The sequence below is a fragment of the Acyrthosiphon pisum genome, chromosome A1 (assembly GCF_005508785.2).
Source record: "Acyrthosiphon pisum isolate AL4f chromosome A1, pea_aphid_22Mar2018_4r6ur, whole genome shotgun sequence".
NCBI lineage: Eukaryota > Metazoa > Arthropoda > Insecta > Hemiptera > Aphididae > Acyrthosiphon > Acyrthosiphon pisum.
Genome location: NC_042494.1, coordinates 114,789,563 through 114,795,983, shown reverse-complemented (window position 1 = coordinate 114,795,983; position 6,421 = coordinate 114,789,563).

The following is a 6,421-nucleotide window of genomic DNA, read 5'->3' as shown; positions in this document are numbered from 1 at the left end:
ATAAGTTCATATGAATTTATTATTTCAATCATAATTGTAAATTTGTTGTTATTTAGGTTTTGGCGAAACAATTTATAGACAATTTTAAAAACGCCTGGTAAATCGGACCCCCTCAAAACACCAAGAAGTAACAGGAAAAATTATAATTTTCGCTATAATTTGAAGTACACAGAACAAAATTTAACACTGAGAGTTAAATCTTTGAAATTAAATCAAATTTCTTTACGAAAATGATTAAATAAAAATTTTATATTTCTAAATTTAGCTTATTGCATATATTATGAATAAACAGGGAAAAAAATTGTAATGCTCAAAAAGAGGTGTAAAAAAATGTTGAAAAAAATGCTATTCAGTGGTCCACTTCGAAACTAGTATTGGTCTAAGTGGTTTTTAATAAAAATCAAATACCTGGTTCACTTCACCCCACATATGTGGGTAAAGTGGACCACTTTTTAGAACAAAAAAAAGTATAAAAAACTTCAAAATAATCATGAATAGGTAGTTGTACCTATTCATACGTATAGATTATATATTCCACGTTTAAATCGTTTTGATCAAATAAATTCTTCGGAATCTTAAGAAATATACCAAAAACTGGTCCACTTCACCCCGTTCTACGGTACATGCATAGCTTATACATGTGAAATTGCAAACTATGAATAACTTCTGCAACGTGTGATGTAGGTACAACAGTGAGCTGGCTTAACAGGGTATATTTTAACGTGCCTTTGGATATATTTTGCTTGTATTTAAATGAAAAATGCGCGTGATGGGTAGGTATTTTCTTGTTTAGTGGGGTTGACGTGGGGCCGTGCGAGTGGTGCATCAAATTAATCATGCGTTTACTAAATAAAAATCTTTCAAGTAAGCCCTGGCACCTACCTAACACTCTTCGTACAGTAATTGTATAATAATAGATATAATATTATATACGTAATATATTACGATGTCCCTCATCACACACATACACGAGATACATATTTATTTATTTATAGATACCCATTAATTTAAGTTTATAATTTATATAATAATATTTTAATATCAGCAGTATCAAAAGCTTTTTTAAGATCGGTATAGACAGCGTCAACTTGGCCACCACTCTCAACTGTGGGTGTATATAATAAATTCGTATTGTTCATCGTTGTGACCGGAAGCCTTATCGATTACATGATAGAGTTAACTTAAAACTATAGGTAGTTAAAAGTAGTTGATAGTTTGTTATTTATAATTTTCTCGGGGCGGATCTAGAATTCTTTCATGCTACGACTCTTATAATTTTACACATTTATCAGGCACAAAAATGATAATAAATTATATAATTTTTTACCGAACAAAAAGGTCAACACAAACCAAGGGGGATGCTAGCATCCATGGCTAGATCTGCTACTGCGTATTTATAAAATAATATTTACATTGTATAGGACATAGATACCTGCATAATATCTAGTCCTTATAATATGATCGTAAAAATACCATTAATCGAATAGTCAATATTGTACCTACACCACTATATAGCCTCAAGGTATTATAATATTATTCTATATTGCATGGTGATGGATCTATGAAACTAATACTTAAGTGCGTTTAAATCCAAATACTCATATCCATACTTTATATAATATTTATTATAAACTGGTCTTATAGTTTATACTTAAGAGACCAAACATGAACCTAATACATAGAGTTATAGGTACCTACCTTACCTAGTTACTTCATACTGTACGAATATTTCATAGGTATTTTAATTATTTAAATTTAATACATAACTAATAATAACAGTAATAATTATAGGTATGTGAACACAATAATGTATACTAGATACCAATATAATATATTAATATACATATATAAGTATTTATAATATGTAGATTGTAGGTGTATAGACTATATATACTATATAGATATGATGGAAACATACCTATACCTGTATTAAATTCCCATTGCATAAAAATTGTACAAACCGTATATTAAATATTAATAATAATATGGATGATAATGGACCCGGTCATTTTCAAATGTATTTATAAAATAAATATGTAGGTATACCTTTAGGTAAATACAGTCATACAGAGCTCACACAGGCACACAGCTCTGCAGTAGGTACCTATATACCGACTGACATAAAACAAATAATATTATATGTTGCACGTATCGGTATAGGTAAGCGCGTCTGTGTACAATTTGTTAACTTTAATATTAAAATCATGAACCATAATAATTTTATATTCTATTCCAACCTTGGAAATAATGATAGGTACATTAAAATATTATAAAACACGCAGTTAACGCGTTTTACATGCCCCGAAACCAATTGAAAAACACAATTGAAAGTTAACTAAAGTATAAAATATATTTAACTAAAAAAAACATTAATTATATGAAAATACCTAGGTATAATATACCAATCATTTGAACGTATGTAATACTATACAACCTATAATATTATAATTTATTATAATTATAATAATATGTGAAATATTAAAATATACATATATATATACCTACCTACCTACGTACAAATTAATATACAAATATGATAATAGAACACGTTATTATACTATATTCCACTACTAAACTTTTATTGGACATTATTTTTCTACCTACGACGATTCATTACATAAGTCGACGATAACTTCAAAAAGTTAGTCCAACTATTGCACTCATTGTACAAACTAACTACCTACTGAACTAAACTCTCGTCAGAAATTAAATTTGATTACATTTAAATAGGTGCTCCAAATAATATTTTGATCGGAATATGAAACTAAAATTGTATGTTGCCATTCAAAATTTAAATAACTATAACAATAGAAAATAGTGAAAATTTAACTATGTAAAATTTTGTGAAAAAAATAATAGTTTTTTTTTTTTTTATTAGTTAACTCACGGCAACTTAGGCTATTGGGTGGTTTTTAACTGTGTGGGAGGGTACTGTAGGTTTAAACACGTTTACACAGTTTGGCAGATTTTATAGTGGGCACCCGTAGGTATCTGTCATGCACTCATGCCCGGGTGAGGGATGGCGGCACTATTCTCCCCGGACGGCCGGATACCGTGACTTGCCCGAAGAAATATGCCGCCCGCGGCCGAGGTTTTAAACCGACGTCTCAATAGTTTTTGATAAACCAAATGAGTGTTCTACGATTAGAAAATCAATCTCATTCACCATGGCATTACGCTCTTGTACTAAACTTGGTAGATAAGTATACCTAATGATAAAATAAAAAATAAAGGTATCTACTATCTACCTACCTACCTATATAATACAATATTTCTAAACTGATAGAACTCATCTAAATTTAATTCCGATTGTCCAGATTGTATAGGTATTATTTAAATTTTTACTGTAGCCATATAAATACATAATATATATTATTAAGATACAAGTAGGTATTACCTAAGTACCTAATGGTATGCATATTATGCACATAACATATAAATATAATAATATATTCAACCGCCGTCGTCCATAATATAATATCCCGGATGACATCATGTAAATAATAATAAATACGGAAATGTTACAATACTCAAGTACTTACCCGCCGGCCCCACGGGCACTAGACAAATTCAATATAAAAAATATTACTTACCTAGTTAATACTGCTTGTGACTCCTATAAATATGAAATATCCACTAGGTACTAAGTACTTGTGTTTGTATATAATACAAATTAAATAAAAAACTACATAATATAATATATTTCTTCGAATTGTCCTATTTAATATTTACTACAACATAATAATATGATAAATAATCAACTAATATTTCATTTTTGAAGAGTACTTTTCTTCTTCTTACCTTTTAGCTCACCGCTGTCCGCTCACATAGGTATATATATAATATTTGGCATTTGTTAGTATTGGTAGACTAGTATGAGTCTTCTTCGAGGAAACTGCCAGAATATTATTATCATATTTAAATTACCTACCGATACTCGAGAATACGAGATTTATCTCATTTCAAGGTGACAAGGTCAATCATCAATGTACGTAGGTCGTATGTACATGCATGCTATGCACTAACTTTAGGTAGGTATTAGGCACATTGTTATTTTCTCGTGAAACAATATCCCTTGGGGTAGGCAGTAGGTTAGGGATGGCAAATCCATGGCACGCATGCACAAGGTGGCACACGAACAAAATTTGAGGGCACGCGAAAAATTAAAATATTTATTTTACATTATTTTTATTTTTAATAATAAATTACATCAAAATGTTAGTACATTTTCAGTATCGTTGACGTCTTTCAAAAAAGATTTAAAAAATGTTAATTTGCTAACGAATTTTACAATAAATTTTTCTAACAATTTTGAATTTAATATACATATACATTAACATTATATATAATATATTTTTAATTTAATGGCACGCTCGAAAAAAAAGCAATTTCTGGCACATAACGTCAAAATAATTTGCCATCACTGTAGTAGGTACAAATGTACAATGTACATATTACCTTATATAGTAAAAATAAGATAATTTTGCTGTGCTGCTATACTATGTGCTATACCTAATCTATAAAAATATGGAATCATTTAAATCATAATATTATTCACATGGCGCAATTTAAACTTTTGACTTGGTCAAAAGTTCACATGGCGCAATTTAAACTTTTGACTTGGTCAAAAGGGGGGGGGGCTGAATATATTAAAGGCAAGCAGACCATTGCAATATAGCATTTTTAAATTGTGTGTTTTAGATTTTTTAGCGGAGCTACGGCCAAGTTTGGGGGGCTTAGCCCCTCCAATTTTCGCCTTTGCACCCGTAGGTTTCTGCCATGCCTAGTCGGGGGATGGCAGCCTCTCACTAGATAGTTGCCTGCCCAAATAGAAAAGCCACACAGCTTTGAAATTTGAACCGACGCAGTAATCCGCTCGGCCACTCCGTCCCCCTCACATTTATTATTTGTAATAATATTATGTAATAAAACGCGTTTATTTTACAAATCAATAGGTAATCAATATAATTCTTATATATTATTTGTATATTAATATTTATTCCCAAATAATTGTATACTTTATATGGTAGTTACCTACCTACTAAGTGGAACCGATCACCTAATTTATCTACATGGGCACTAAGGGGGCCATTTCCCCCCTGGGAATTTTTAACTGCATGTACTTTAATATCAATATTGCTATGGCTAATATTAGATTATAAGTAATTTTTATCTTGCCCAGGGTGGGATTGTATCCTGCTGATGCACTTGTTTATCCATGACAAATGTCTTAGTAGACTTTTTAGATGGGGTAGGGGAGTGGGATACCAAAGCTGACTTACATACAAAGAATTGAGTATAATCAGGGCCGGGAAAAATGCCTCAAAAAAGTATATAAATACAAGATACAAGATACAAGATTCATGTATCTGAGATACATATAAGTTACAAGATACCATATACATTTATTCATATTTATTTATTTACCTTAGTCACAATAAAAATATATATTTATAAATTGGCAATGTTAGTTATTAACTTTAAATTAAATAACCTTGGATACAATAAAAAAATAATTTATAAATGTGCAATGTGGTATTAACTATAAATGTTTAAATTTTATTTATATCCCATATTTTGAAAAAAAACCCTTGGTGACGTTTTAATGAAACTAATTTTTAGAAAGTTTCATCTGACATGCTAGATCTGCACGGATAATGAATAAACCTAGAAAATGCAAATAGCCGTTGAACAGAAGCTGAAGCAATTAGGCTTGTGTTTTACTTTATTTTATTTTTATTTTATTTTATTTATATTTACGGGTCAAGCCCTTTGGAAAAACAAAGTTAGATATAATATACAGATTTACAATTAAATTCTAGTTATAAGTACTAGATAACAAAAAAAAAACATTATAATTATAAAGATATACATAGGTATGGTATAAGCATTAACAGAGGCGGGAAGCGTCAACATTGGCAAGAGACATTAATCTTGTGATAGGTTCATTCGCTAAATAATTAGAGGTGTAAGAAGGAATGTAGAAAGGAGCATTATTTCGAGAAAAACGTTGAGGTACTCTAAAATTAATAAGGCTTAAAAGGTAAGGCGAATCTATGTTACCTGACAACAATCCATTCAGAAACTTGAAACCTAGAGTGATTCTCCGATTAGAAAGCGTATCAATATTGAGGAATTCGGAAATAGGGGCGTAATCGTGAGGCTGATGGTGTATATCTAAAATAAATCCAGCGAAATATATTTATTATTATTTATAAATAATAATTTTATTTTTGGATAGTTATTTAAGCAGCTCAGTGATTTATTTTTGTCATTTAAAAAGCTTATAAATTCAAGTTCGTAACTTGTCTGCTTTCTCTGACAGGTCTGGCTCAGAATAAAAAACAATAAAAGACTCCTGACTCTCACATGAATGGGATTCAATTTCCAAACAATTTTATACTGTATAATGAATTCTGGA